The 15,512-nt window shown below is 48.4% G+C and overlaps 9 non-coding genes across 9 annotated transcripts; all 9 read left to right on the top strand.

Moving 5' to 3' along the window:
• The first annotated feature begins 311 nt into the window (after positions 1–311).
• Positions 312–502, top strand: LOC142694975 (U2 spliceosomal RNA). Its single transcript, XR_012863135.1, has one exon. It is a non-coding gene; the product is annotated as a U2 spliceosomal RNA (small nuclear RNA).
• Positions 503–1,843: 1,341 nt separating this feature from the next.
• On the top strand, positions 1,844–2,034 carry LOC142694974 (U2 spliceosomal RNA). The gene has a single exon (XR_012863134.1). It is a non-coding gene; the product is annotated as a U2 spliceosomal RNA (small nuclear RNA).
• Positions 2,035–3,385: 1,351 nt separating this feature from the next.
• Positions 3,386–3,576, top strand: LOC142694973 (U2 spliceosomal RNA). The gene has a single exon (XR_012863133.1). It is a non-coding gene; the product is annotated as a U2 spliceosomal RNA (small nuclear RNA).
• A 1,339-nt stretch (positions 3,577–4,915) lies between these two features.
• LOC142694972 (U2 spliceosomal RNA) lies at positions 4,916–5,106 on the top strand. Its single transcript, XR_012863132.1, has one exon. It is a non-coding gene; the product is annotated as a U2 spliceosomal RNA (small nuclear RNA).
• A 1,347-nt stretch (positions 5,107–6,453) lies between these two features.
• On the top strand, positions 6,454–6,644 carry LOC142694970 (U2 spliceosomal RNA). Its single transcript, XR_012863131.1, has one exon. It is a non-coding gene; the product is annotated as a U2 spliceosomal RNA (small nuclear RNA).
• Positions 6,645–7,981: 1,337 nt separating this feature from the next.
• Positions 7,982–8,172, top strand: LOC142694968 (U2 spliceosomal RNA). Its single transcript, XR_012863129.1, has one exon. It is a non-coding gene; the product is annotated as a U2 spliceosomal RNA (small nuclear RNA).
• A 1,337-nt stretch (positions 8,173–9,509) lies between these two features.
• LOC142694967 (U2 spliceosomal RNA) lies at positions 9,510–9,700 on the top strand. The gene has a single exon (XR_012863128.1). It is a non-coding gene; the product is annotated as a U2 spliceosomal RNA (small nuclear RNA).
• Positions 9,701–11,045: 1,345 nt separating this feature from the next.
• Positions 11,046–11,236, top strand: LOC142694966 (U2 spliceosomal RNA). The gene has a single exon (XR_012863127.1). It is a non-coding gene; the product is annotated as a U2 spliceosomal RNA (small nuclear RNA).
• A 1,345-nt stretch (positions 11,237–12,581) lies between these two features.
• On the top strand, positions 12,582–12,772 carry LOC142694965 (U2 spliceosomal RNA). The gene has a single exon (XR_012863126.1). It is a non-coding gene; the product is annotated as a U2 spliceosomal RNA (small nuclear RNA).
• The last annotated feature ends 2,740 nt before the right edge of the window (positions 12,773–15,512 follow it).

The following is a 15,512-nucleotide window of genomic DNA, read 5'->3' as shown; positions in this document are numbered from 1 at the left end:
GGCTGTGGGCATGCACTTGCTGCCGCTGCCAGTGTTTATCTGCATGGCAGGAGGGCATTTGGGCGTTGCCAGGAAGGCGTTTTTATGTAGATTCCTCCTCTTTCAGCACTGCATTGTGGTGCAAGCAAAAGAAGCAAATCCTGTGTAGCTTCCTCTCCGGCCTTTATTCACCTCCCTCCCGCTTAGTAGCTGTAAATGTGTGTGAGCCTGCAGGGCCCCATGGAATTGCCTAGGAGTAGGCTGAATCAATCGCTGCAAGGGGTGAACAGCAGTATTAGGCAGGCTCGGTCAACGGCCGGCCCATTCGGGTTATCGCTTCTCGGCCTTTTGGCTAAGATCAAGTGTAGTATCTGTTCTTATCAGTTTAATATCTGATACGTCCCCTATCTGGGGACCATATATTAAATGGATTTTTAGAACAGGGAGATGGAAATAGAGCTTGCTCTGTCCACTCCACGCATTGACCTGGTATTGCAGTATTTCCAGGACCGGTGCACCCTTCCCTTATGTGTTGACTAAAATCAGATTCCAAAAGTGCTATTTGTGTTTGCTATTGTTTTTGTCTTTCTGATGGGATCTCCCCTTTTAATCCCATTATTTCAACACCTGTTGGACAATGCATTTGTACAGTCATGTGTGATAATGAGCTCATTTATTAAATGCAATTAATTAATACATTGCCACCTCTTGTTGTGTGTGTGTGTGTGTGTGTGTGTGTGTGTGTGTGTGTGTGTGTGTGTGTGTGTGTGTGTGTGTGTGTGTGTGTGTCTTCTGTGTTTCTGTGTTTCCGGCATTTCACATTGGAACAGCTCATTCACCTTCCTTGTCTTCTCTCCGCCCTCCCTTTTAGGTAGGTTAAAGAGCTGCACCTGAGCCAGCCACTGATTGATTGATGCAGCACCACAGTCAAATAGTGGAGTGGAGTAGGGGGAACAGCAAACAGCCATTAAAGCAGCCCGCCCGCCACAATGGACCTACCTGTGTACACTAGATGGATGTGATGGAATGTACTGTCGTCCCTACATTTCCAAGAAGAAGTAAGAATTGCAGTTGCAACAAACCCTTGCTTGCCTACAAAGAGAGCAGCAATTTGGATTTGTTACTATGTTACCTGGAAGAATAACAAACTGTGCAAGGATGGAGGTTGTAGGAGCAAAGAGAAGTTGTCTGTAAAGTTGGTGGATGCCTATTTTCCATTTTGCAGTCCCTTGTCTCCCTCTTGTGGCCTCCTGGAGGCAAATAAATGTGCAAAAAAAAGACAGCCTGGCGGCCGGCTGTTGCAGTGTTGCCCTCTCAGGCAACACTGAGTGACTGACTGAGCCTCACCGTCTTATATAAAGTTCAGACGGAACTTTGCACGTGTCATAGTGGAGCCCTCAGGATTCCAGAGCCAGCTTTCTGACATCATAATGGGGCCTGCCTCAGAGATAGATAAAAGCCTGGGCCCAGGCAGTGTTGGTCAGTGCTGCTCAGCAGGCAGCACCGGACTGGACTGGATTACAGCTGATACAAGGTGTGAAGGAACAAGGGGTGGCTGTGGGCATGCACTTGCTGCCGCTGCCAGTGTTTATCTGCATGGCAGGAGGGCATTTGGGCGTTGCCAGGAAGGCGTTTTTATGTAGATTCCTCCTCTTTCAGCACTGCATTGTGGTGCAAGCAAAAGAAGCAAATCCTGTGTAGCTTCCTCTCCGGCCTTTATTCACCTCCCTCCCGCTTAGTAGCTGTAAATGTGTGTGAGCCTGCAGGGCCCCATGGAATTGCCTAGGAGTAGGCTGAATCAATCGCTGCAAGGGGTGAACAGCAGTATTAGGCAGGCTCGGTCAACGGCCGGCCCATTCGGGTTATCGCTTCTCGGCCTTTTGGCTAAGATCAAGTGTAGTATCTGTTCTTATCAGTTTAATATCTGATACGTCCCCTATCTGGGGACCATATATTAAATGGATTTTTAGAACAGGGAGATGGAAATAGAGCTTGCTCTGTCCACTCCACGCATTGACCTGGTATTGCAGTATTTCCAGGACCGGTGCACCCTTCCCTTATGTGTTGACTAAAATCAGATTCCAAAAGTGCTATTTGTGTTTGCTATTGTTTTTGTCTTTCTGATGGGATCTCCCCTTTTAATCCCATTATTTCAACACCTGTTGGACAATGCATTTGTACAGTCATGTGTGATAATGAGCTCATTTATTAAATGCAATTAATTAATACATTGCCACCTCTTGTTGTGTGTGTGTGTGTGTGTGTGTGTGTGTGTGTGTGTGTGTGTGTGTGTGTGTGTGTGTGTGTGTGTGTGTGTGTGTGTGTGTGTGTCTTCTGTGTTTCTGTGTTTCCGGCATTTCACATTGGAACAGCTCATTCACCTTCCTTGTCTTCTCTCCGCCCTCCCTTTTAGGTAGGTTAAAGAGCTGCACCTGAGCCAGCCACTGATTGATTGATGCAGCACCACAGTCAAATAGTGGAGTGGAGTAGGGGGAACAGCAAACAGCCATTAAAGCAGCCCGCCCGCCACAATGGACCTACCTGTGTACACTAGATGGATGTGATGGAATGTACTGTCGTCCCTACATTTCCAAGAAGAAGTAAGAATTGCAGTTGCAACAAACCCTTGCTTGCCTACAAAGAGAGCAGCAATTTGGATTTGTTACTATGTTACCTGGAAGAATAACAAACTGTGCAAGGATGGAGGTTGTAGGAGCAAAGAGAAGTTGTCTGTAAAGTTGGTGGATGCCTATTTTCCATTTTGCAGTCCCTTGTCTCCCTCTTGTGGCCTCCTGGAGGCAAATAAATGTGCAAAAAAAAGACAGCCTGGCGGCCGGCTGTTGCAGTGTTGCCCTCTCAGGCAACACTGAGTGACTGACTGAGCCTCACCGTCTTATATAAAGTTCAGACGGAACTTTGCACGTGTCATAGTGGAGCCCTCAGGATTCCAGAGCCAGCTTTCTGACATCATAATGGGGCCTGCCTCAGAGATAGATAAAAGCCTGGGCCCAGGCAGTGTTGGTCAGTGCTGCTCAGCAGGCAGCACCGGACTGGACTGGATTACAGCTGATACAAGGTGTGAAGGAACAAGGGGTGGCTGTGGGCATGCACTTGCTGCCGCTGCCAGTGTTTATCTGCATGGCAGGAGGGCATTTGGGCGTTGCCAGGAAGGCGTTTTTATGTAGATTCCTCCTCTTTCAGCACTGCATTGTGGTGCAAGCAAAAGAAGCAAATCCTGTGTAGCTTCCTCTCCGGCCTTTATTCACCTCCCTCCCGCTTAGTAGCTGTAAATGTGTGTGAGCCTGCAGGGCCCCATGGAATTGCCTAGGAGTAGGCTGAATCAATCGCTGCAAGGGGTGAACAGCAGTATTAGGCAGGCTCGGTCAACGGCCGGCCCATTCGGGTTATCGCTTCTCGGCCTTTTGGCTAAGATCAAGTGTAGTATCTGTTCTTATCAGTTTAATATCTGATACGTCCCCTATCTGGGGACCATATATTAAATGGATTTTTAGAACAGGGAGATGGAAATAGAGCTTGCTCTGTCCACTCCACGCATTGACCTGGTATTGCAGTATTTCCAGGACCGGTGCACCCTTCCCTTATGTGTTGACTAAAATCAGATTCCAAAAGTGCTATTTGTGTTTGCTATTGTTTTTGTCTTTCTGATGGGATCTCCCCTTTTAATCCCATTATTTCAACACCTGTTGGACAATGCATTTGTACAGTCATGTGTGATAATGAGCTCATTTATTAAATGCAATTAATTAATACATTGCCACCTCTTGTTGTGTGTGTGTGTGTGTGTGTGTGTGTGTGTGTGTGTGTGTGTGTGTGTGTGTGTGTGTGTGTGTGTGTGTGTGTCTTCTGTGTTTCTGTGTTTCCGGCATTTCACATTGGAACAGCTCATTCACCTTCCTTGTCTTCTCTCCGCCCTCCCTTTTAGGTAGGTTAAAGAGCTGCACCTGAGCCAGCCACTGATTGATTGATGCAGCACCACAGTCAAATAGTGGAGTGGAGTAGGGGGAACAGCAAACAGCCATTAAAGCAGCCCGCCCGCCACAATGGACCTACCTGTGTACACTAGATGGATGTGATGGAATGTACTGTCGTCCCTACATTTCCAAGAAGAAGTAAGAATTGCAGTTGCAACAAACCCTTGCTTGCCTACAAAGAGAGCAGCAATTTGGATTTGTTACTATGTTACCTGGAAGAATAACAAACTGTGCAAGGATGGAGGTTGTAGGAGCAAAGAGAAGTTGTCTGTAAAGTTGGTGGATGCCTATTTTCCATTTTGCAGTCCCTTGTCTCCCTCTTGTGGCCTCCTGGAGGCAAATAAATGTGCAAAAAAAAGACAGCCTGGCGGCCGGCTGTTGCAGTGTTGCCCTCTCAGGCAACACTGAGTGACTGACTGAGCCTCACCGTCTTATATAAAGTTCAGACGGAACTTTGCACGTGTCATAGTGGAGCCCTCAGGATTCCAGAGCCAGCTTTCTGACATCATAATGGGGCCTGCCTCAGAGATAGATAAAAGCCTGGGCCCAGGCAGTGTTGGTCAGTGCTGCTCAGCAGGCAGCACCGGACTGGACTGGATTACAGCTGATACAAGGTGTGAAGGAACAAGGGGTGGCTGTGGGCATGCACTTGCTGCCGCTGCCAGTGTTTATCTGCATGGCAGGAGGGCATTTGGGCGTTGCCAGGAAGGCGTTTTTATGTAGATTCCTCCTCTTTCAGCACTGCATTGTGGTGCAAGCAAAAGAAGCAAATCCTGTGTAGCTTCCTCTCCGGCCTTTATTCACCTCCCTCCCGCTTAGTAGCTGTAAATGTGTGTGAGCCTGCAGGGCCCCATGGAATTGCCTAGGAGTAGGCTGAATCAATCGCTGCAAGGGGTGAACAGCAGTATTAGGCAGGCTCGGTCAACGGCCGGCCCATTCGGGTTATCGCTTCTCGGCCTTTTGGCTAAGATCAAGTGTAGTATCTGTTCTTATCAGTTTAATATCTGATACGTCCCCTATCTGGGGACCATATATTAAATGGATTTTTAGAACAGGGAGATGGAAATAGAGCTTGCTCTGTCCACTCCACGCATTGACCTGGTATTGCAGTATTTCCAGGACCGGTGCACCCTTCCCTTATGTGTTGACTAAAATCAGATTCCAAAAGTGCTATTTGTGTTTGCTATTGTTTTTGTCTTTCTGATGGGATCTCCCCTTTTAATCCCATTATTTCAACACCTGTTGGACAATGCATTTGTACAGTCATGTGTGATAATGAGCTCATTTATTAAATGCAATTAATTAATACATTGCCACCTCTTGTTGTGTGTGTGTGTGTGTGTGTGTGTGTGTGTGTGTGTGTGTGTGTGTGTGTGTGTGTGTGTGTGTGTGTGTGTGTGTGTGTGTCTTCTGTGTTTCTGTGTTTCCGGCATTTCACATTGGAACAGCTCATTCACCTTCCTTGTCTTCTCTCCGCCCTCCCTTTTAGGTAGGTTAAAGAGCTGCACCTGAGCCAGCCACTGATTGATTGATGCAGCACCACAGTCAAATAGTGGAGTGGAGTAGGGGGAACAGCAAACAGCCATTAAAGCAGCCCGCCCGCCACAATGGACCTACCTGTGTACACTAGATGGATGTGATGGAATGTACTGTCGTCCCTACATTTCCAAGAAGAAGTAAGAATTGCAGTTGCAACAAACCCTTGCTTGCCTACAAAGAGAGCAGCAATTTGGATTTGTTACTATGTTACCTGGAAGAATAACAAACTGTGCAAGGATGGAGGTTGTAGGAGCAAAGAGAAGTTGTCTGTAAAGTTGGTGGATGCCTATTTTCCATTTTGCAGTCCCTTGTCTCCCTCTTGTGGCCTCCTGGAGGCAAATAAATGTGCAAAAAAAAGACAGCCTGGCGGCCGGCTGTTGCAGTGTTGCCCTCTCAGGCAACACTGAGTGACTGACTGAGCCTCACCGTCTTATATAAAGTTCAGACGGAACTTTGCACGTGTCATAGTGGAGCCCTCAGGATTCCAGAGCCAGCTTTCTGACATCATAATGGGGCCTGCCTCAGAGATAGATAAAAGCCTGGGCCCAGGCAGTGTTGGTCAGTGCTGCTCAGCAGGCAGCACCGGACTGGACTGGATTACAGCTGATACAAGGTGTGAAGGAACAAGGGGTGGCTGTGGGCATGCACTTGCTGCCGCTGCCAGTGTTTATCTGCATGGCAGGAGGGCATTTGGGCGTTGCCAGGAAGGCGTTTTTATGTAGATTCCTCCTCTTTCAGCACTGCATTGTGGTGCAAGCAAAAGAAGCAAATCCTGTGTAGCTTCCTCTCCGGCCTTTATTCACCTCCCTCCCGCTTAGTAGCTGTAAATGTGTGTGAGCCTGCAGGGCCCCATGGAATTGCCTAGGAGTAGGCTGAATCAATCGCTGCAAGGGGTGAACAGCAGTATTAGGCAGGCTCGGTCAACGGCCGGCCCATTCGGGTTATCGCTTCTCGGCCTTTTGGCTAAGATCAAGTGTAGTATCTGTTCTTATCAGTTTAATATCTGATACGTCCCCTATCTGGGGACCATATATTAAATGGATTTTTAGAACAGGGAGATGGAAATAGAGCTTGCTCTGTCCACTCCACGCATTGACCTGGTATTGCAGTATTTCCAGGACCGGTGCACCCTTCCCTTATGTGTTGACTAAAATCAGATTCCAAAAGTGCTATTTGTGTTTGCTATTGTTTTTGTCTTTCTGATGGGATCTCCCCTTTTAATCCCATTATTTCAACACCTGTTGGACAATGCATTTGTACAGTCATGTGTGATAATGAGCTCATTTATTAAATGCAATTAATTAATACATTGCCACCTCTTGTTGTGTGTGTGTGTGTGTGTGTGTGTGTGTGTGTGTGTGTGTGTGTGTGTGTGTGTGTGTGTGTGTGTGTGTGTCTTCTGTGTTTCTGTGTTTCCGGCATTTCACATTGGAACAGCTCATTCACCTTCCTTGTCTTCTCTCCGCCCTCCCTTTTAGGTAGGTTAAAGAGCTGCACCTGAGCCAGCCACTGATTGATTGATGCAGCACCACAGTCAAATAGTGGAGTGGAGTAGGGGGAACAGCAAACAGCCATTAAAGCAGCCCGCCCGCCACAATGGACCTACCTGTGTACACTAGATGGATGTGATGGAATGTACTGTCGTCCCTACATTTCCAAGAAGAAGTAAGAATTGCAGTTGCAACAAACCCTTGCTTGCCTACAAAGAGAGCAGCAATTTGGATTTGTTACTATGTTACCTGGAAGAATAACAAACTGTGCAAGGATGGAGGTTGTAGGAGCAAAGAGAAGTTGTCTGTAAAGTTGGTGGATGCCTATTTTCCATTTTGCAGTCCCTTGTCTCCCTCTTGTGGCCTCCTGGAGGCAAATAAATGTGCAAAAAAAAGACAGCCTGGCGGCCGGCTGTTGCAGTGTTGCCCTCTCAGGCAACACTGAGTGACTGACTGAGCCTCACCGTCTTATATAAAGTTCAGACGGAACTTTGCACGTGTCATAGTGGAGCCCTCAGGATTCCAGAGCCAGCTTTCTGACATCATAATGGGGCCTGCCTCAGAGATAGATAAAAGCCTGGGCCCAGGCAGTGTTGGTCAGTGCTGCTCAGCAGGCAGCACCGGACTGGACTGGATTACAGCTGATACAAGGTGTGAAGGAACAAGGGGTGGCTGTGGGCATGCACTTGCTGCCGCTGCCAGTGTTTATCTGCATGGCAGGAGGGCATTTGGGCGTTGCCAGGAAGGCGTTTTTATGTAGATTCCTCCTCTTTCAGCACTGCATTGTGGTGCAAGCAAAAGAAGCAAATCCTGTGTAGCTTCCTCTCCGGCCTTTATTCACCTCCCTCCCGCTTAGTAGCTGTAAATGTGTGTGAGCCTGCAGGGCCCCATGGAATTGCCTAGGAGTAGGCTGAATCAATCGCTGCAAGGGGTGAACAGCAGTATTAGGCAGGCTCGGTCAACGGCCGGCCCATTCGGGTTATCGCTTCTCGGCCTTTTGGCTAAGATCAAGTGTAGTATCTGTTCTTATCAGTTTAATATCTGATACGTCCCCTATCTGGGGACCATATATTAAATGGATTTTTAGAACAGGGAGATGGAAATAGAGCTTGCTCTGTCCACTCCACGCATTGACCTGGTATTGCAGTATTTCCAGGACCGGTGCACCCTTCCCTTATGTGTTGACTAAAATCAGATTCCAAAAGTGCTATTTGTGTTTGCTATTGTTTTTGTCTTTCTGATGGGATCTCCCCTTTTAATCCCATTATTTCAACACCTGTTGGACAATGCATTTGTACAGTCATGTGTGATAATGAGCTCATTTATTAAATGCAATTAATTAATACATTGCCACCTCTTGTTGTGTGTGTGTGTGTGTGTGTGTGTGTGTGTGTGTGTGTGTGTGTGTGTGTGTGTGTGTGTGTGTGTGTGTGTCTTCTGTGTTTCTGTGTTTCCGGCATTTCACATTGGAACAGCTCATTCACCTTCCTTGTCTTCTCTCCGCCCTCCCTTTTAGGTAGGTTAAAGAGCTGCACCTGAGCCAGCCACTGATTGATTGATGCAGCACCACAGTCAAATAGTGGAGTGGAGTAGGGGGAACAGCAAACAGCCATTAAAGCAGCCCGCCCGCCACAATGGACCTACCTGTGTACACTAGATGGATGTGATGGAATGTACTGTCGTCCCTACATTTCCAAGAAGAAGTAAGAATTGCAGTTGCAACAAACCCTTGCTTGCCTACAAAGAGAGCAGCAATTTGGATTTGTTACTATGTTACCTGGAAGAATAACAAACTGTGCAAGGATGGAGGTTGTAGGAGCAAAGAGAAGTTGTCTGTAAAGTTGGTGGATGCCTATTTTCCATTTTGCAGTCCCTTGTCTCCCTCTTGTGGCCTCCTGGAGGCAAATAAATGTGCAAAAAAAAGACAGCCTGGCGGCCGGCTGTTGCAGTGTTGCCCTCTCAGGCAACACTGAGTGACTGACTGAGCCTCACCGTCTTATATAAAGTTCAGACGGAACTTTGCACGTGTCATAGTGGAGCCCTCAGGATTCCAGAGCCAGCTTTCTGACATCATAATGGGGCCTGCCTCAGAGATAGATAAAAGCCTGGGCCCAGGCAGTGTTGGTCAGTGCTGCTCAGCAGGCAGCACCGGACTGGACTGGATTACAGCTGATACAAGGTGTGAAGGAACAAGGGGTGGCTGTGGGCATGCACTTGCTGCCGCTGCCAGTGTTTATCTGCATGGCAGGAGGGCATTTGGGCGTTGCCAGGAAGGCGTTTTTATGTAGATTCCTCCTCTTTCAGCACTGCATTGTGGTGCAAGCAAAAGAAGCAAATCCTGTGTAGCTTCCTCTCCGGCCTTTATTCACCTCCCTCCCGCTTAGTAGCTGTAAATGTGTGTGAGCCTGCAGGGCCCCATGGAATTGCCTAGGAGTAGGCTGAATCAATCGCTGCAAGGGGTGAACAGCAGTATTAGGCAGGCTCGGTCAACGGCCGGCCCATTCGGGTTATCGCTTCTCGGCCTTTTGGCTAAGATCAAGTGTAGTATCTGTTCTTATCAGTTTAATATCTGATACGTCCCCTATCTGGGGACCATATATTAAATGGATTTTTAGAACAGGGAGATGGAAATAGAGCTTGCTCTGTCCACTCCACGCATTGACCTGGTATTGCAGTATTTCCAGGACCGGTGCACCCTTCCCTTATGTGTTGACTAAAATCAGATTCCAAAAGTGCTATTTGTGTTTGCTATTGTTTTTGTCTTTCTGATGGGATCTCCCCTTTTAATCCCATTATTTCAACACCTGTTGGACAATGCATTTGTACAGTCATGTGTGATAATGAGCTCATTTATTAAATGCAATTAATTAATACATTGCCACCTCTTGTTGTGTGTGTGTGTGTGTGTGTGTGTGTGTGTGTGTGTGTGTGTGTGTGTGTGTGTGTGTGTGTGTGTGTGTGTGTGTGTGTCTTCTGTGTTTCTGTGTTTCCGGCATTTCACATTGGAACAGCTCATTCACCTTCCTTGTCTTCTCTCCGCCCTCCCTTTTAGGTAGGTTAAAGAGCTGCACCTGAGCCAGCCACTGATTGATTGATGCAGCACCACAGTCAAATAGTGGAGTGGAGTAGGGGGAACAGCAAACAGCCATTAAAGCAGCCCGCCCGCCACAATGGACCTACCTGTGTACACTAGATGGATGTGATGGAATGTACTGTCGTCCCTACATTTCCAAGAAGAAGTAAGAATTGCAGTTGCAACAAACCCTTGCTTGCCTACAAAGAGAGCAGCAATTTGGATTTGTTACTATGTTACCTGGAAGAATAACAAACTGTGCAAGGATGGAGGTTGTAGGAGCAAAGAGAAGTTGTCTGTAAAGTTGGTGGATGCCTATTTTCCATTTTGCAGTCCCTTGTCTCCCTCTTGTGGCCTCCTGGAGGCAAATAAATGTGCAAAAAAAAGACAGCCTGGCGGCCGGCTGTTGCAGTGTTGCCCTCTCAGGCAACACTGAGTGACTGACTGAGCCTCACCGTCTTATATAAAGTTCAGACGGAACTTTGCACGTGTCATAGTGGAGCCCTCAGGATTCCAGAGCCAGCTTTCTGACATCATAATGGGGCCTGCCTCAGAGATAGATAAAAGCCTGGGCCCAGGCAGTGTTGGTCAGTGCTGCTCAGCAGGCAGCACCGGACTGGACTGGATTACAGCTGATACAAGGTGTGAAGGAACAAGGGGTGGCTGTGGGCATGCACTTGCTGCCGCTGCCAGTGTTTATCTGCATGGCAGGAGGGCATTTGGGCGTTGCCAGGAAGGCGTTTTTATGTAGATTCCTCCTCTTTCAGCACTGCATTGTGGTGCAAGCAAAAGAAGCAAATCCTGTGTAGCTTCCTCTCCGGCCTTTATTCACCTCCCTCCCGCTTAGTAGCTGTAAATGTGTGTGAGCCTGCAGGGCCCCATGGAATTGCCTAGGAGTAGGCTGAATCAATCGCTGCAAGGGGTGAACAGCAGTATTAGGCAGGCTCGGTCAACGGCCGGCCCATTCGGGTTATCGCTTCTCGGCCTTTTGGCTAAGATCAAGTGTAGTATCTGTTCTTATCAGTTTAATATCTGATACGTCCCCTATCTGGGGACCATATATTAAATGGATTTTTAGAACAGGGAGATGGAAATAGAGCTTGCTCTGTCCACTCCACGCATTGACCTGGTATTGCAGTATTTCCAGGACCGGTGCACCCTTCCCTTATGTGTTGACTAAAATCAGATTCCAAAAGTGCTATTTGTGTTTGCTATTGTTTTTGTCTTTCTGATGGGATCTCCCCTTTTAATCCCATTATTTCAACACCTGTTGGACAATGCATTTGTACAGTCATGTGTGATAATGAGCTCATTTATTAAATGCAATTAATTAATACATTGCCACCTCTTGTTGTGTGTGTGTGTGTGTGTGTGTGTGTGTGTGTGTGTGTGTGTGTGTGTGTGTGTGTGTGTGTGTGTGTGTGTGTGTGTGTCTTCTGTGTTTCTGTGTTTCCGGCATTTCACATTGGAACAGCTCATTCACCTTCCTTGTCTTCTCTCCGCCCTCCCTTTTAGGTAGGTTAAAGAGCTGCACCTGAGCCAGCCACTGATTGATTGATGCAGCACCACAGTCAAATAGTGGAGTGGAGTAGGGGGAACAGCAAACAGCCATTAAAGCAGCCCGCCCGCCACAATGGACCTACCTGTGTACACTAGATGGATGTGATGGAATGTACTGTCGTCCCTACATTTCCAAGAAGAAGTAAGAATTGCAGTTGCAACAAACCCTTGCTTGCCTACAAAGAGAGCAGCAATTTGGATTTGTTACTATGTTACCTGGAAGAATAACAAACTGTGCAAGGATGGAGGTTGTAGGAGCAAAGAGAAGTTGTCTGTAAAGTTGGTGGATGCCTATTTTCCATTTTGCAGTCCCTTGTCTCCCTCTTGTGGCCTCCTGGAGGCAAATAAATGTGCAAAAAAAAGACAGCCTGGCGGCCGGCTGTTGCAGTGTTGCCCTCTCAGGCAACACTGAGTGACTGACTGAGCCTCACCGTCTTATATAAAGTTCAGACGGAACTTTGCACGTGTCATAGTGGAGCCCTCAGGATTCCAGAGCCAGCTTTCTGACATCATAATGGGGCCTGCCTCAGAGATAGATAAAAGCCTGGGCCCAGGCAGTGTTGGTCAGTGCTGCTCAGCAGGCAGCACCGGACTGGACTGGATTACAGCTGATACAAGGTGTGAAGGAACAAGGGGTGGCTGTGGGCATGCACTTGCTGCCGCTGCCAGTGTTTATCTGCATGGCAGGAGGGCATTTGGGCGTTGCCAGGAAGGCGTTTTTATGTAGATTCCTCCTCTTTCAGCACTGCATTGTGGTGCAAGCAAAAGAAGCAAATCCTGTGTAGCTTCCTCTCCGGCCTTTATTCACCTCCCTCCCGCTTAGTAGCTGTAAATGTGTGTGAGCCTGCAGGGCCCCATGGAATTGCCTAGGAGTAGGCTGAATCAATCGCTGCAAGGGGTGAACAGCAGTATTAGGCAGGCTCGGTCAACGGCCGGCCCATTCGGGTTATCGCTTCTCGGCCTTTTGGCTAAGATCAAGTGTAGTATCTGTTCTTATCAGTTTAATATCTGATACGTCCCCTATCTGGGGACCATATATTAAATGGATTTTTAGAACAGGGAGATGGAAATAGAGCTTGCTCTGTCCACTCCACGCATTGACCTGGTATTGCAGTATTTCCAGGACCGGTGCACCCTTCCCTTATGTGTTGACTAAAATCAGATTCCAAAAGTGCTATTTGTGTTTGCTATTGTTTTTGTCTTTCTGATGGGATCTCCCCTTTTAATCCCATTATTTCAACACCTGTTGGACAATGCATTTGTACAGTCATGTGTGATAATGAGCTCATTTATTAAATGCAATTAATTAATACATTGCCACCTCTTGTTGTGTGTGTGTGTGTGTGTGTGTGTGTGTGTGTGTGTGTGTGTGTGTGTGTGTGTGTGTGTGTGTGTGTGTGTGTCTTCTGTGTTTCTGTGTTTCCGGCATTTCACATTGGAACAGCTCATTCACCTTCCTTGTCTTCTCTCCGCCCTCCCTTTTAGGTAGGTTAAAGAGCTGCACCTGAGCCAGCCACTGATTGATTGATGCAGCACCACAGTCAAATAGTGGAGTGGAGTAGGGGGAACAGCAAACAGCCATTAAAGCAGCCCGCCCGCCACAATGGACCTACCTGTGTACACTAGATGGATGTGATGGAATGTACTGTCGTCCCTACATTTCCAAGAAGAAGTAAGAATTGCAGTTGCAACAAACCCTTGCTTGCCTACAAAGAGAGCAGCAATTTGGATTTGTTACTATGTTACCTGGAAGAATAACAAACTGTGCAAGGATGGAGGTTGTAGGAGCAAAGAGAAGTTGTCTGTAAAGTTGGTGGATGCCTATTTTCCATTTTGCAGTCCCTTGTCTCCCTCTTGTGGCCTCCTGGAGGCAAATAAATGTGCAAAAAAAAGACAGCCTGGCGGCCGGCTGTTGCAGTGTTGCCCTCTCAGGCAACACTGAGTGACTGACTGAGCCTCACCGTCTTATATAAAGTTCAGACGGAACTTTGCACGTGTCATAGTGGAGCCCTCAGGATTCCAGAGCCAGCTTTCTGACATCATAATGGGGCCTGCCTCAGAGATAGATAAAAGCCTGGGCCCAGGCAGTGTTGGTCAGTGCTGCTCAGCAGGCAGCACCGGACTGGACTGGATTACAGCTGATACAAGGTGTGAAGGAACAAGGGGTGGCTGTGGGCATGCACTTGCTGCCGCTGCCAGTGTTTATCTGCATGGCAGGAGGGCATTTGGGCGTTGCCAGGAAGGCGTTTTTATGTAGATTCCTCCTCTTTCAGCACTGCATTGTGGTGCAAGCAAAAGAAGCAAATCCTGTGTAGCTTCCTCTCCGGCCTTTATTCACCTCCCTCCCGCTTAGTAGCTGTAAATGTGTGTGAGCCTGCAGGGCCCCATGGAATTGCCTAGGAGTAGGCTGAATCAATCGCTGCAAGGGGTGAACAGCAGTATTAGGCAGGCTCGGTCAACGGCCGGCCCATTCGGGTTATCGCTTCTCGGCCTTTTGGCAAGATCAGGTGTAGTATTTCTGCATCTGGTTTTGTTGGGAGGTGTCCGGGGTACCCTGCTCCTTGGCCTTGGGGGATCGTCTCTTTTCACAGAGAGACTTCACCCCCTTGCTGCTATTTGGGGAGTGGGCTTAGCCCCCGGACAACGAGTTGCGATCGCGCCTTACCCAAAAGGTCAACCGACCTTGAGGCGTTTTCCTAAGAGCGTTCCGAGGGCGTTTATCGGGCTTCGTAGGTGTCTGGGGTACCCTAATCCTTGGCCTTGGGGGAGGGTTCCACTTAATTGTGGAATCTGAGCCCTTGCTGCTATAAGGGACAGGCTTAGCCCCCAGGCACTGAAAATGCCATTTACATTTGGTTTCGCATCCGGGGACACCCGGTTGCGCCAGTCCGTCCGCATTGAGGTGGAAGAAGGCCATCGTCAGCGGAAGAACCTTCGCTTCATTGTGGAGGTGATTCTGCTGGACTTCCTGGGGCTCAAGCGGGCGGACATCCTGTGTCTCAATGACCAGGAAAGCCGCGGTCGGTACACCATCTCCTTTACGGCCGCGGCATGCTGCGAGAATATGCACAAGAGACTATCTGATGCGGACCAGAGCGAGGAGCGGCTAAATGGACTGAACTTTTTATTCCTCTACGGGGAGGAAGAAGTCCCGCTCGTGATGTGCATGTTCAGTCCATTTGTCTCAGAGTGTGACATTGAAACCTTCCTCAGTCGTTACTGCAGGGAGGTCCGCTTCTCACACAAAATCTTGAACACCCAGAGCTTCTGGAATGGCAAAAGGAAATATTGGGTGAAGTTCCGCCAGGATCCCAATGGCATTGGAGGCTTACATCACCCACCCCAGAACTTTGCCATTGGGAAGAATCGAGGATTCTTATTTTACCCCCAGATGCCAATAGCCTGCCGGAACTGCTTGAGATATGGCCACACCAGAGAACATTGTGACCGGCCCCATGTGGTGCAGTGTAATAGGTGTGGCCAGGTTGGACACGTGGCGGCAAAATGCAGTTCCGAGGTGTTGTGCAATCTGTGCGGCATGACTGGGCATGCTTTTAAAGACTGCCCCCGCAGAGCGAAATCTGGGCCACCCAGACCAGGGCCAGAGCGGCAGTTTGCAACATGTGCAGACGCTGCTGGTAATGCCCCAAAACGAGCATTGACGACTGAGGGGTCCAGGCCAAAGTCCTTCACAGCTCCATCGGGGGGCCCACCGATGTCAGCCTCGAGGGACGGCCATAGGGATTCCACCGGGTCCAGGCAGAGCAGGAGGAATTCTGACTCTGCTGGACATAAGTTGACCGGCACCTCTGCAAACAGGTCCTCTGCTCCGCCTGCAGTGGACCCTGTTGAGGCAGTGGTTAGCGACAGGCGTCGTGC

This window comes from Rhinoderma darwinii, assembly GCF_050947455.1.
Source record: "Rhinoderma darwinii isolate aRhiDar2 chromosome 5 unlocalized genomic scaffold, aRhiDar2.hap1 SUPER_5_unloc_46, whole genome shotgun sequence".
In the NCBI taxonomy this organism is placed as follows: Eukaryota; Metazoa; Chordata; class Amphibia; order Anura; family Rhinodermatidae; genus Rhinoderma; species Rhinoderma darwinii.
The sequence above is the reverse complement of the archived record's forward strand: the minus strand, read 5'-3'. Positions and strand labels throughout refer to the sequence as shown.